The sequence below is a fragment of the Cibotium barometz genome, chromosome 41 (genome assembly GCF_041138505.1).
Source record: "Cibotium barometz isolate CiBa-2024 chromosome 41, ASM4113850v1, whole genome shotgun sequence".
In the NCBI taxonomy this organism is placed as follows: Eukaryota; Viridiplantae; Streptophyta; class Polypodiopsida; order Cyatheales; family Cibotiaceae; genus Cibotium; species Cibotium barometz.
Window position 1 is genome coordinate 24,057,023 of NC_141086.1, and position 16,493 is coordinate 24,073,515.

The following is a 16,493-nucleotide window of genomic DNA, read 5'->3' on the forward strand; positions in this document are numbered from 1 at the left end:
AATATGGTGCTCGTTATGTCATGTATGGGGCACATGTATGTGGGAGCAAGGTAGATGAAGCCTAGAATGATATGAAGGCTAAGTTTATTTGGGCATGTAAATGGATGAATGTAAAGGGGAGTCAATGGTCAAAAAGTAGGCACATGGAAAGTGCAAGGGTGCACAAAGCACGTGGGCATTTATGAAAACAAGGATAGCACAAGGATGCATGGAGCGTGTGGATGAGAGCTCTATGAGAGTTAAAATGGATGTATCAATGAAAAATCATGATTTGGTGATTACCCTTGATTCATATTTTAATTATCTCTATTTGCACTAATATTATGCTTTAGCAATACCATGTTCCACCTTCTATCCACCATAGCTCTTGTTTATCTTCATCTCATAGCTCATGTGTAGCTTGAGCCATGCTCTTTTCAACTTGGTATCAGAGCCAATGCCATTCCTTTCATCTCATTACCACTCCATATTGTAATTAGAAAGTTTGGACCCTATTATTAGCGACTTATTAGTGTACATTATCCAAAAAAAATGTGGTAGAGAACCACCCTGTGGAGGGCTTTCCATTGCATACTCTCTCCACCATTGGGCAAGTGCTTCAAGGAGAGTTTAGAGGACCTCCGGGCAAGTGTGCATATGAGAGGAATTGAACCAACGTGCGCAATCTTCACTGTAGCCAATACTATTTATTTTGGAAAAAATTGTAATGCTTACAAGATCACGTCGAATTGGACCGATTCTTAATGGCTCCGAGGGTTTTTGGCAGCCAAACACACTGGTGAAGTAGGTTTGGCAAGTGGTTGAGTATAATTTGAGATTCAGACTTGCACCTCCTTTCCAATTAAGGTGTTGTTATGCTCACTAATCCTTGAGCAAGTGGTTGAGTATAATTTGAGATTCAGACTTGCACCTCCTTTCCAATTAAGGTGTTGTTATGCTCATTAATCCTTGATTAAAAAATGGTTTATTCCAAGTACCATTAGTTCAAGATCATCTTCACTCATTGCTATTTCATTCTTTGCATTGCAGTTAAATCAGAGTACAACTATCCTAATTGATCACTACCTTTTCTTTTTTCGTGAGATTAGTGAGTGTTTAGTGATCGTAATCTTATTTAACACCCAAATCTGAGCTAAATTTGTCGAAATCATTGTAAGAGGATTAGAGACTGCTAAGATTCAATTAAAATATCTGTTTCCTCATTGAGCCATGGCCACTCAAATCTTAGTGGATAAATTTAGTGGTGAAGGATTCCATACATGGTAAACAAAGGTTAGGTATCTACTCATGTAAAAGGAACTTTGGGAGATAGTAAAAATAGAGACGAGCTTGATGAAAGGAGTGATGATGAAGTCAAAGCATGGATAAAAAATGATAGAAAAGCCATGACCATCACTAGGTTAAGCCTTGGGGATAACATCATTCATCATATAAGCAAACAAGGAGCATGCCAAGGAAGCCTAGGATGAGCTAGAGAAGGTATTTGGAGCTAGGGAAAAAAATTCAGAAATAAATATGAAAATACGATTCTATGGGCTCGATATAGAGTTTAAAGACTCATTTTTTGAACATGTAGGTAAGATGAAGAGCATTATGATGCAGCTTGCATGTATATCAAGGCACCCGTGGATGACAAAGATGCAATTGTAGTCTTAATCAAGAGCATGCCTCAAGAGTTTTCATCGGTGGTAATAACTTTTACTAATCTTCCAAACCTTACTCTTGAAAGTGTTGAATCCTCTTTGTTTAAAGAAGATAAGAAACTAAAATGTCCATAACAAAGCTTAACAAACAACAGGGAGACTGCATTCTTTAACAAATCCAATATTAAATGTAATCATTGTGAAAGGATGGGGTATTTAATGGACCAATGTTGTCATCAAAACAAGCCCAAGCTTGTATGTGATGCATGTGGCAAGGTAGGCCACCTTGAGAAGAATTGTTGGTCAAAGGATAAGCAACAAAGCAACTTGATGGTGAAAGTAACTCATGCGGATGCTCCACAAGAACACGTTTTCTAGGTGTGATGATGATTCATGTCATGTCTTATGTTAATATCAAACTTGGGATTGGAAAACCCTTAGTGAAGATGTGCCCCATATGTATGTGGATGTGATGATGTCTATGATGTTATGTCATGTTGATGTAATCACCTCTAGCCATCGATGATGTGTAGGCTAAGTGATGTATGTATGTGTCTCCATTAAGGGGGGAAAAATGTCATGTCTATGTATGTTAACCGCATTACCAATGACAGTTAACTGGGTGGTTGGCTTAGGCGGGCCTACCAACATACTTTTCAAAGGCCATCTAAGCAAAAGCAAGTGGTCGTCATTCATCAAGTTATTTCAAAAGGGTCACTTGTAATTTTTGAACCGCATGAGTGGCTTTTTAGCACTTCATGTAACATTTGACGGATTTTCCCACTCAAATGAGCAAATCATGATGTAAACAAGGGATGTTCGAGCTAAGTGTAATGCCAGCATCACATACACATGTAAACTAATAGGTGTAGAGACGCATAGTTCTCATTTTTACACAACGGCCACCTAAGTTTGGGTGCCCGGCCACTTATAAGTTTTGTATAAATAACAATGTAAGGAATGAGAACACACACCTTCCTTGTGCAATCTTAGAGCTCGTGTGTGCCTCTTGTTCTCTTATCCTCTTGCTAGTGTGTGAGAGAGAGAGAGTGTGTGAGTGCGTCTTGTAGGTTATTCGATTGCACCACTATGGCTATGGAGCTATGAGCAGGTATGTCCAAGGAGTCAACATCAAACATCGTTGGTGGACAAGCGGTGGAGAGTAAATCCACAACTAGCTACTACAAGTGGTTGGAGAGCCTCCTTGGAGAGCTCTAAAAGGGTTAGCACAAGCATTCCCATGATAAGTATTTTTTTCCTTAATCCTAAGATTAATCTCTCGTTAGTGTGGGCATATGTGAGCATTTCCTTGGTGAGTGGGAGGATAAGCTTAACATTGGTGCTTGCTGTGCTGAGGAAGCACGGTGTCTAGCCTTAGTTGTGTGGCATTCTTTGAGTTGCTCCTTGTATTTTCCTTCAATCTAGTCCATTCCGTGTGGATAATAGAGTGGAATAAGCTAAAAGGAAAGAGAGGAAAAGAAGGAGATTAGGTTATGGCATTTTTTTGTTTGATATATATTTTTAAGAGTAATAGGAGTGTGGATTTGTGTTAGTGTGAGGATTTTTTGTGTGTTGAATGAGTTTCTGTAAAGAAAAAAAATAGAAAAATGATTTTCATTTTTTTCCTTTTTATGCGTTTACAGTAGCCTTAGTTAGCTTAGAATTAAGCTAAGTACTCAAAAATTTGCTATTTAAACCCTAATATATCAAATAACCTCTGATTTTCATCAATTTAGATGCATTTAATCTTGCATTTCATGCATTTTTTCATAGGATTAGTGCATTTCTTAAGCACTTTATAAGAGTGATTAGTGAAGCTTAATTGCTCATAGCTCTCTCATTTGGTATCTAATACAAAATCTAAGCATAGATTTGGAATCAAGACATTGAGATTAAGCTATTACAAGCCTCAAAACGCTCTTTACTCACACTTGAATTTTCAAGGTAACTAATTGGGTGATTAAGGATTAATTAATTTTAATCATTAATGAAGGAGTTTGGGACCTTCTATGGATGGAGATGGAGCTTATGATTGATTACATTTATGTTTTTATCCATTAAATTTATGTTTTTATCCATTCCAATTATGTTTGAGGAGATTTGGGAGTATTTGCAGGTATTAGCTCTCTCTGTTATGCATAACAGTGAGTAGCAAGTGAGTGTCATGAACTTCTATCTCCTTAATTGGGCTTCCACAACACAGAGATTCAACTTCATATTCAAAATCAGGACATTAAAATCTATAACCCCCTAATCACATTTCAACCAAATTCTACCATAAAAATTTCACATAATTTTGGTCATCTGAAAATCAAGTGTATGTTATGTATTTTGCCTTGCTTGCATTAGGAGAGGGTTGCGAGAGTAAGGGAGCTGTGGAATCACTTGCTAGGACCTTTCATAGTTCAAACACCACATTAGTAAGTTTAAGCAAGTGTCTAGGGCTACTCTCTTTGTGGGAAAAGTATTTAGTTTGAGGGCATTCCAACCCCCTCAAACACTTCTTCGTTTGCAAAGAGAGTGGACTTTAGGCCGTCTCATCTATCGATGAGCATAGTGGTGCGATGTGGCAGCAAGGGCTCTCATTTAAGCACCAGAAAAACTCAGGGATGACATTTTGGGCATCTACAAGTGCACGGAGAAATGGTAAGTTTTGATAATTATCTTGAACCTCCCTATCACATGCGCCATTTAGCAACATACTCTTTCGGATCATTTTCGCAAGTCCATTGAGTCTCTAGGCACCCACATAGTATCGAAATGTTGTCGAAATTTTAAAATTTTATCTTAAGGATTAATATTTCAGAAGAGTGGAGACTTGCCAGGGCTTGTGATCAAGTGGGAAGGAGCAGCAGCGCTTAAAGCTTGGAGTTCAAGATAAAACACCCTTCAAGATCGACATTTGGGATGTGCTAAAGAGCTTTGAGAGGAGGTCAAACCCCACAAGTAAGATCTAGACTTTCACTTATGCATGTTTTTTCTTATTTCTATCATATCTAGGCTTACATTTTTCAAAATGAATAACTTGTTGAAAGGGGGTAGAGATAGGGTCAGGGGAAAATTTGTCGAAAGTTGCAGTTTCCTAAACTACAATAAATTTTGATAGAATCCAGAATTGCATTGTTGTTGCAAATTTGGATTCCTTGTTTTTTGTAGATAGCTTTTGACTACTTGAACACCCTAGTTAGAGTTCAAGAACAAAAGTTATAGCGTGTCAAAGTTGACCCTGTCCGGGAAGGTACAGTTCCAGGGGGCTTCAAGAGCCTCCTACAGGAATCAACCAACCAAGCAAAGCAAATTAGTGAATTGGTGGCCAATCTTGAAGAGGAAAAAATGTTGTCTTGAAAGTGGGTTGCAGATGCTAACATGCTTAAGGGTCACTATGTGAAAAGGTAAAAAAAACAAAACTAGGATCTGATAAGAGAGGTAGAAACTTCAAGAAAGGAACTTGCCTTGGTATAACAACAGACAGGAATCAGGTTCATAGCAAGGTTGCCGAGAAAATGGCTAAGGTAAAGGACTTGTCAACACAATGTAGTGACTTGGATTGTAGACTACAGGAAGCCAAGGAAAGTTTGGTACAACAGCTTCAAAAGCAGAATGAAGAGAAACTCACGCTAAACCTCAAGCATAAAGCAGAAAAGGAGTAAAAAAACAAAACTAGGATATGATAAGAGAGCTAGAAACTTCAAGAAAGGAACTTGCCTTGGTATAACAATAGACAGGAATGAGGTTCATAGCAAGGTTGCTGAGAAAATGGCTAAGGTAAAAGAATTAACAACACAATGTAGTGACTTGGAGTGTAAACTACAAGAAGCCAAGGAAAGTCTGGTACAGTAGCTTCAAAAGTAGAATGAAGAGGAACTCATGCTAAACCTTAAGCATAAAGTAGAAAAGGAGAATTTATTCTAGCAGCTAAAAAAGGCACAAGAAGACTGCACAAAGTATGATGATGAACCTATGGACAATGCAAGAGAATTGGAGTCTACTCACCAGAAGCAGAATCCACATAAAGAGGAGGATTCTTCTCCAGTGGCACAAGGGAAAGGTACATTACTTGATACCATCTCTAACCATGCCTCTAATCTAGCTACCTTAGTTGTTTTCTCAAGAACTCCTGCAAAGGTCCATAATTTTTACACCTCTACCCTTTTTACTGTCTATAACTGTGAAAGACATAGACTTTGAGACTCCTTTGAATAGCGAGGTAGTGCAGTGGGTTTTTAAAAATATGTCCAGAAAAAATGCCCCAACATTTGTAATGGCCATTCTTCACGGGGATATTAGTCTAGAAAGCCCTAGTGATCTCTTCTATGCCCCATTGCATCCTATAGTTATCAATTTCAGGGCCTGGGTGAGGGTGCTTCTAAATTCTCAAGATTTCTTTGAAGAGGGTGAACTCATCAATTTATGTTTGATTAAAGATTTAACCTTTGAAGCCCAAACATCTGGAGACTACTTAGAGCAAAGCCTAACTTGGATGCAACTTTATAGGCTAGGGACTGCTCCATGTATTTAAGGGTTAGGCAGAGCAATCTTTATAACCCATTGGGCATATGGAAATTATTTTGACTCATAACATTGCATTTGGAAAGCCTAAAACGAGGAAAAATTTCTTTACAATTTGATTTTCCTCACATCAATTACCCATCCATCGATGAAACCAAAGTCATTCAATGGGAAAATGATTTTAAACAACACTTCAATGGCAAACCACCTAACCCAAAAGAAGATGAAGGGCCAAACAAAGCTTTAGACAGATTAACATACCCATATGTCACTGCGTTCCTTGTGAATGCTCAACCCAACAACTGTCAACAGAGGGAGGTTCTAAAAGCAATAGTGAAGGTAATAGTAAAGAAGTTCAAGCTACGCTAACACTTATTCATGCAGGAGAACTTGACCTTGCATAACAAGACTAAGGAATGGGCCTATTTAGTCCAATGGAAAATAATGGGGATCACACATACATTTTAAGAAGCAAATGGTGGTGTAAGATTCCTCCCTCTAGCTTTTGAGGTGTGCAGGTGTAAGAACCTTCCCTTCTGATCTTAAAATTATTTCCCTCTCTGAAATAAAAGAAACATCCTGTTTTACCCTGTTTTGGCTTGGAGAGAGAAAATGTCTAGAGGGAGATAATTCAAAATTGAAATATTTTCGGATATAAAAATTCTTCTAGTGTCTAAAATGGATGCAAAGATGAAGACTAATGGTGCTCAGTCTATGTTAACAATGGGTTGGTGTATAGAGGAGGAGGATAATGAGCCTATGATAAAACAATACATAGATGGATTTTACAAGGTTCAAGCCAATATTTCAAAGGATGAGGCTAGAGGTAAAACCAAAATAGTGAATCAAAAACAACAAACGTCATCTACTTTGGCGACAAATACAGTTGAAGGTTCTACCATTGTTCCATTTGGTGGGACTACTATTGTGGTGGACTATGATCAAATAAAGAAGAAGCTTGCAAAAAGAGTAGTGAAGGTCGTTCTGGCTTGGTCACTTATGAGCAATACTACCCATTTGGATTACAAGAGACTTTCCACATCCCAGTGAGAAATTATGTACAAGCTCCTGCAATATATGTCTGTAGAAAATTGAGCAAGAAGCATGTCAAAAACATAGCTCTTGACTTTGGATTGAATTCTAGACCACCTGCATCATGCGCTGATCTAATGCCTTTTGATGAGGCCATTGGTGGAAAACCTTTGGAGACAGTGAAGAGAGACTGTCTTCATAAATATAAGTATTGGATACTTTCTGGTCAACACTCCATTTATGCAGCCAGAGTTTTCACCGAGAGTGTGAATGATGAAGCCATGAATCAAAGAAAGAAGTATTATATGGAAAGGGTGGAGAGGATAGTGCAAAATTGCCCTCTAAAGGAGAGTGTGGAATTATTTCGAATGGTAAACTTATGAAAGATCCCTGTCCCCTCCGCGCAACGAATTTCGGGGTGCTAGCCGTGGAAGAAGCACTCCTTGCGCAGGGCAGAACCTCTCACTTAGGGCCTCGCCCACACGGATATCCGGACAAGAGACTAATCCCTCGGTTCTTCCAAAACCAAACCCGAAAAAACTTCCCTTGCCCAGCAAACATAGGCGATTCCTCCAGGATATTTTATTCTAACGTAGTCAAGGTCATCACTAACCAAACTAATCCGACCGAACCCGTAAGTCTCATGGTCAGATCAAGGAAGAGTCTTACACTTGGATCATAGAGTCTAACACTTTTTTCCTCATCAACAGGCACAACCGTTGATTCTTTTCCATAGAACAAGTTTTATCTGGGATTTACTTCAATTATCGTAACTTAACAAAATTGAGTCTCATTTTAGGGATCCATCAGTCCAGCCTAACCCCATCCCATGGGTTAGCCAACCTCCCAACCAGTGTAGTGATAGGATCCATTTAGGAATTTGGTTATGTTTTGCCCCGGGTACTAGGGAAAAGAGTTCTCAGGCCCCCTAGCCGATGCTTCAAGCAAACTTCAAGATAGTCACACCACTTACACTCCCAATATGAAATTGCCTGTTTCATAGATTCAGCTATCTTTAAAACAATATTTTAATGAAACCATAGTATCACTAATCATAATCCTCCAAAATATCTAGCTTGAATTCTAATTTCCAATCATTCCTTCACATCGATGTACCTATGGCATCATTGGCAACCAAAACGCTCACCACCTGTTCACTCAGGGGCCTTTTCAATAGTTCCTAGCTCATAGTACCCGATGATATAATCACATAAGAAATCTAGATGGACTCTCCATTGAAGATCGGCAAGATCAACCACAACAAATTCATATAAAAGAGCCATGGACTCATCCTTTGAGGACCACCAAGGCCAATCAACCAGATCCATGCCCGAGTTCAGAAAATAACTCTAACTCCTTGTTCCATTTTCTTTCCCGATGCACTCCACATTCTTCTACATCAATTCACATTGCTTATTCCACATCCAGTCATATGTAATCCCATCGTCTTCATCCATTCTCATCCAATCACATCATATTACATCTGCTCACATACATCACGTCACAACATATCCACATTACATCACATCCATTCATATCACATCATATCCATCTACATTCATTCAAATCCACATCATATCCATCTACATTCATTCAAATCCACATCATATCCATCTACATTCATTCAAATCCACATCACATCCATATATCATCACATCACGTTCACATCTATTTACATCACTTCACATCCACTCACATCTACCCAAGTCCACATCACATCACATCTCATCTATCCACATCATATCTCATCCATGCATATCTAACCATATCCATATCACATCACATCCATTCACATCTCATTACATCACATTCACATCTCACCACATCCACTCACATCTCATCACATCCATTCACATCCGTCACACCCATTCACATCCCACATTCATTCACATCTCGTCACATCCATCCTCATCTTATCACATCTCGTTCACATCCATCCACATCACATCACATTCATTCCATCCACATTACATCACATCCACATCTATCTATATCACACCACATCCATTCACAGGTCATCACGTCACATTCACATCTTATCACATCACATTCACATCTTATCACATCACATTTACATCTCCTCTTATCACATTTACATCTCATCTAATGACATCACATCCATTTACATCTCATCACATCTCCTCACATTCACATCCACATCCATTTACATCACATCACATCTTATCCACATCTCATCACATCTACATCCACATCCATTTACATCACATCACATCTATATCCACAAGCACCATCTCAACACATCCACTCACATCTTATCACATTTCATTCACATCGCATTCACATTTAGTACCGTTTTCTACTTTCGATACCAATAGAACTTTTCTAAGTTTTTGCCAATTGCTTGGCCTAGTTAAAGGTACTTTTTCTCGATGGATATTTTCATGTTCTTTCTCAAATTTCTCAAGTGAAATAGATTTAATATTCTTCTTTTGAGTAAAAGATTCATGGGATTTACAAAAATCAATTTTACCCATATTTTCCAATAAAACTAATAATGCTTAAAATTCCACTTTTGATAAATACTCATAATTTGAATTATGCCAAAAATCTCTCTTTTACCATTTAATTACTTGGATCTCAAATATCATGGGAATTCCTCTTTTTGCATAAAAATAAATTTACCAAAAATTTCTCTTTTACCATTTAATTACTTGGATCTCAAATATCATGGGAATTCCTCTTTTTGTATAAAAATAAATTTACCAAAATTTACTCTTTTCTCATAATCAATTAATTATACACAATTACAAAATTTTTTTTATCATGAATATGCTGAAAATCATTCTTTTTGCATAGGATTTGCATAGGATGTCCAATCCTAGAATATGGTAGGAAGTCCTCTTTTAGCATTATGCATAAAAATAAGATATGTATTATTTTCTAAAAATTTTACCATAGCTTTGCTGCTATTATTGATAATTCTCAATTTTTCCTAGAAGAGTAAAAGCTTGTAATGAAAATATGATAGTAGTTCCTCTTTTATACTTAAAATCAAACTATGAATTTAAATCATAATTTTAACCAATTATAAACATAACTATGATTATCCCACTAGATTAAGCTAATTTCAACATTCTTTTTTTCCCAAATTGTTATGTGAGCATTTACTCATTTTTGGGTATTTTCTTTTATTCTTTGGATTTATCTCATCCCAACACTTGGATTAATCCAATTGGCCCATTGGAGCCTTAATTGGCCCATAATCCAAAAATTTCCAAAAATGTAGACTCTTAGACTAAGGTCCCTTATACTATTTTCAATTGATTCCTAATGCACATTAGAAATTTCATTTTGAACTTCTGTTTCAAGGGAAACCATTTTAGACACTAGGAGGATTTTTATATCCAAAGATATCTCAATTTTGGATTATCTCTCTCTAGGCCAAAACAGGGTAAAACAAGATCTTTCTTTTATTTTAGAGAGGGGAATAATTACAAGAATAGAAGGAGAGGTTCTTACACCTTTACACCTTAAAAGATGGAGGGAGGAATCTTACAACTTAGAATCTCAAAATATAATGCGACAATATCCATACCATGATAATCTAAAGCAAGTAAGGGATCAATGGATTGTATTCAATAGACCTGCAAAGCCTCACCAAGGAGTTGCAAAGGGAAGTGAACAACGTGTAGAATGGAATGTAAGTAACTATCAACCTTCAATATTTGTCGGTGTTTTTAGAAATACCTCAATATATTATTGGTTATCATTGATAAATTATTTCATAACATTGCATATGTTGAGAATGTTGTGCAGCAATTTATTGAGTGAGCACGAGTTGCATTTGGTGATAGTGTTGCAACAAAGTATACACACATGATAATATGCCCAGATGACATGTTTGAGACACGGATGAGGATTATGAATGCATACAGAGATAGATCACTGCCCTATCGTGTTGAGTATAGTAATGATTTAATAAGGGTGGGAGACAACTGACTGTTGGCATGTTCAGGTGTTTACAAGGTTTAGATGAGGAGAATATTGAGATCATTCAAGAAGAGATATTGGATTCCAAGATTTTTCTAGTTAGGGGAAAGCATGATATAGACAAGATGGATATGGCAAAAAGAGCACATCAAATGAAGGAGGATAAGGTGTTGTAGGAAGAGCTTGTGAAGGAGTTCAAGGAAACATCAAGTGACAAGGAAGAGCTTGTGAAGGAGTTCAAGGAAACGTCAAGTGACAAGGTTGACAGGCCATGGGATCAATGTGTGACTTACTACAACATTGAGCTAGAATACTATGAAAAGATAGTTGGATCAAGTCAAATATGGCTAAAAAAGAAGCTTGCTTGTAGAGATCATAAAGATGCATTGCCTCCATCTCCACAAGCATACATTCAATGGATTATAGACCAAAAGGAGGGAACTAGTTTGCATTCTAATAAGTATCCTTGGAGTGTATACCAGGTTGGACCAGACATGGAAGGGATGGAGCTCATGGGCAACACATTCAAGGAACCATATAGTATCACTGATCATAATTCTCCAAAATATCCGGTTGAATCCTAATTTCCAATTATTCCTTCATCGGTGTACTTATGGCATCATTGGCAACTAGAACGCTCACCACCTGTCCACTCAGGGGCCTTTTCGTCGATAGTTCCTAGCTCATAGTACCTGGCAATATATTCACTTATAAAAATCAAAATGGAATCTCCATTGAAGATCAGCAAGATCAACCAACAGATCCATATAAAAGAGCCATGGACTCATCCACCGTTGAGGACCAGCAAGGTCAATCAACCAGATCCATGCTCAAATTCAGAAAACAACTCTTACTCCTTGTTCTAATATCTTCTACGACGCACATGTGGGTAGCTTCGGCGACCCAGAGCCCGAGCATCGTATGGTCAGCACCCTTTAAGATCCTTCGCAGGTCACCTAGCACTTCACTCATAGGCCACTTCCTTGGTCCCTCATCCACCGTACCGGAAGCTCACCATTTAAATCAAACAGAGGCTGATCAAGACCTCAGCCGACCTTGCTACGTGAGACGTCCTCCGTTGACTCTCTGTCAGCTGTTGCAACTTTATCAGTTAGGTCTCCACCACCTTATTCACAAGACGGTCAAAATGCTTCCCCAGCATTCTTGACATAAAACTGTCATTTAAAAACAGGTCATAAATACAGTTTCTATAACGAACTCTCATCTTTCCACATCGATCTACATTACTTCACATCCATTTCATATGTATTCCCATTCTCATCCAATCATATCATTTTCCATCTCGTCACATCTTTCCTCATTTATCCTCATCAGATCTCGTTCACTTGCGTCTACCCATATCCACATCTCATCACATCATATTTATTCACATCTATCCTGTTTTACATCACATCACATCATATTCATATTCGTTCACATCACATATCATCCATTCACATCTATCCCAATTTACATCACATCCATTTCACATCACATCTCATTCATTCACATCCCGATTCACATCTCATCTCATTCACATCCCGATTCACATCTCATCCATTCATATCCCATATTATTCATTCACATATGACATCACATCTCATTCATTCACATCCTGATTAACATCACATCACATCTCATCCATTCACATCCCATATTATTCATTCACATATGACATCACATCTCATTCATTCACATCTCGATTCACATCACATCACATCTATTCACGTCCATCACATTCATTTACATCCATCACATCACATTCATTCATATCCATCACATTCATTCTCATCACCATCCCATCACATACATTCTATCCACATTACATCACATCACACCTATCCACATCATATCTCATTCATCCCATCCACATCATGTATCATTCATACACAACTCATCTCATTCATCCACATCCATTCTTTCACATACACATGCACATCCCTTCTTTCACATATACATCCACATCCATTCTTTCACGTACACATGCACATTCATTCTTTCACATACACATGCACATCCCTTCTTTCACATACACATCCACATCCATTCTTTCACATACACATCCACATCCATTATTTCACATACACATCCACATCCATTCTTTCACATACACATCCACATCCATGTACTTCCCATCTCACCCTTTCACATATCCTCTCGTCTCATTCTCATCTCATCATTCACATCCACATCCATTTTCATTAAATCACATCTTATCACATCCTATTTACATCTTATTACATCCATTCACATCCTATCATATCTCATTTACATCTTATCACATCTATTCACATCCTATCACATCCCATTTACATCTTATCACATCCATTCATATCCTATCACATCCCATTTACATCTTATCACATCCATTCACATCCTATCACATCCCATTTACATCTTATCATATCCGTTCCACATCATATTCCCATATAGTAGTTCTTACTACGTTGATACAGATAATGGGACTTTTTCTAAATTTTTGCCAATTACTTGGCCTAGATAAAGGTTCTTTTTCTCGATGACTATTTTCACATTCCTTCTCAATTCCTCAATTGGATTATATTCAATATTCCTCTTTTGAATAAAAGAATTCTTGGGATTTACAAAAATCAATTCTACCCATATTTCCACTTTTGATGAATAATTATAAATTGAATTATACTAAAAATTCCTCTTCTTCCAATTTGATTTCATGGATCTCAAATACCATGGGAATTCCTCTTTTTGTATTTAATTATTTGCATTCCAATGTCATGGGAATTCCTCTTTTATCATCAAATATTTCTCATAAAATAAATTCATCTAAAATAAAATACCCATTAATTCAATATGCTAGGAATTTCTCTTTTCCCATTTAAATGATTGAATTCCAAATGTCAGAGGAATTTCTCTTTTATCATTTAAAAATTTCTCATAGATAAAATAAATTTATCTAAAATTCATCTTTGAATTTAAATAAAATATCCAATAATTCCAATATGCTAGGAGTTTCTCTTTTCCCATCTAAATGATTGAATTCCAAATGTCATAGGAATTTCTCTTTTACCATTTAAATATTTCATATCTAAAATTCATCTTATTAGCTAGATTCAATTACTTGTCCAAATCTATGTTAAGGGTGGGTAATGCCAGAGGTCAAATCTTATAGATGGATGTGAATTTCTAGACTTAGTCACTTGTTCAAATCTATGTCATGGGTGTAAATGCTATATATGTGGCCAATTGTCCAAATCTTATGTATGACTATAAACTTTATGTAGCCTTATTGATATACCCAAACGATCAACTGTATGTAAGGATTACATTTGATTAAGTGTCCAAATCTTTGTTTGGGGTGTCAATAAAAAAATCATAAACACATGGTCTAATTGATCTAATGTGAGCATGGAATTATTTTACTTTATAAAAATGAACAAATTATGATGTAGTCAAATTAGCTCAATAATAGTGTCTTTGAATTTTACAAAACAAAATAGAAGTTTTTCTACTAAGTTAAGATCATAAGTACCATATATAAAAATCTAACTGATGATATTCCTAGAGCATTTACCTACATATCATAATGGAAAAAAACTATCCTACCAATAAAATGAGAACTAAATATGTTTTTTAAACACCTGTTGTGTCTGGCTCATCAAGAAGAAGTTGATCAACAAAGTCTAACATTGCCCCTTCATGCTCCTTTGTAAGTGTAGCTATATGCATTGGTGTGGGGCCTTCTATCAGAAGCTTCTCATTTGTAAACAAAGAGTCATCTCCTTGCTTTGTGATTCCATCCCATGAATTGATTTCAAGATTCCCATCAACAAAGCTTAAACACATTGATTCAATCTCAGGTAATTCTTGTAAACTTGGAACCATTTCCACTGTCTTTTGTTTGTTTGCAAGAGCCATTCTACATGCACTTCCCAATGCAAATACATCAAAAACATACTCATCATCCCTACAAAAAGATCGTATAGTTGTAGAAATAACATCTTCCATCTTTAGTAATAGTCTTTGTGCACTGGTTTGCTCTCCATGTTCATCTGAGTCACCACTATCACTATCACTATTGTCAGAAGTATCCAAAATATTTGGTATATGCTTCAAATCTTGGTAAAGATAATTGCCACAAGTAACTAATAACACCCATACACAAGATATCTATTGTCATATAGTGAGATTTGGACAACTGACCAAATCGAACATTCAAATCTATCCAAATATGTGAACAACTAACTTTATGACCAAATTTAATTCTAGGTACTTAGAGATATATCGAGTATTTTAAGAGTAATAAAATCATGTGTTTTATGAGTTTCTAATTGAGTTTTGGTCGATTGGCTCAATGTCTTCTATCTTTTCTTTTCCCTATAATACGCATGCACAAGACATTATCTAGTGAGATTTGGATGGCTAACAAAATTCAACATTCAAAACCATCCACAATATGTGGACAATTGATCATATTACCAAATTTGATTTTTATATTGAATAATATATATAATATTTGTGAGAAGTTATATGTGTGTGATTTTTTGATTGATTTTTGGTCGATTAGCAACATGTCTTTCATCTCTCTTTGTTTCAACATAGATATAGTATATCACAGATGTGTTAACGAAGATAATGATAATATAGGATTGGATACAAGGACTGTGGCAAGTCAAATGTCGATAATATTGGATTTGAATGGATTACTGTTAGAATGTTGCTTCACAAAGTCAAATAAGCATACAAGCTTACGTTGTTGTGTGGGAAACAATGGATTTTACTTCATCCAGGATGCATAAAGTTTTTAGCCAATCTATTCATAAAGTTTCATGTTGGGATATGATCCATAGCTTTGCACAAAAATGTGGTACATATGGTGGAAACTCTAGAATTGCATGTAGGGAGACAATTACCATTTTTTATTATATGGGGACAAGAGCAGTGTTATGTATATGATCATGAGAAGATACTTTGGCTAGAAAAGATGGGTTTGTAGGCCATGTTCAAACCACTCAAAAAGTTTTGGAACCAATATAATGCACAATGCTATATGTAACAAAAGGACAGTTCTCATTGATGATAGTCCATATACAAAGGATGTGCAAGTCCACTAGAGAATTGCACTTTTCCACCCAAATTTGACATTAATACATACGTTAGGGAAAATGTGGACTCATTTTTGGGCCCTCTAAGAAATGCCAAATCATCATTCTATTACAAAAAGGGGAATCATTGGATAACTCTATCGATAGTATCTCAAAACTATATCATGTAACATATCATCGGAAAGATCTTGACGAGAGGATTCTAACGCACCAACCTCTGACAAATTTGGAGTTTTTATGCTCAAGTTATGGCCTCTCCACCAAAAAGTAGCCTTAA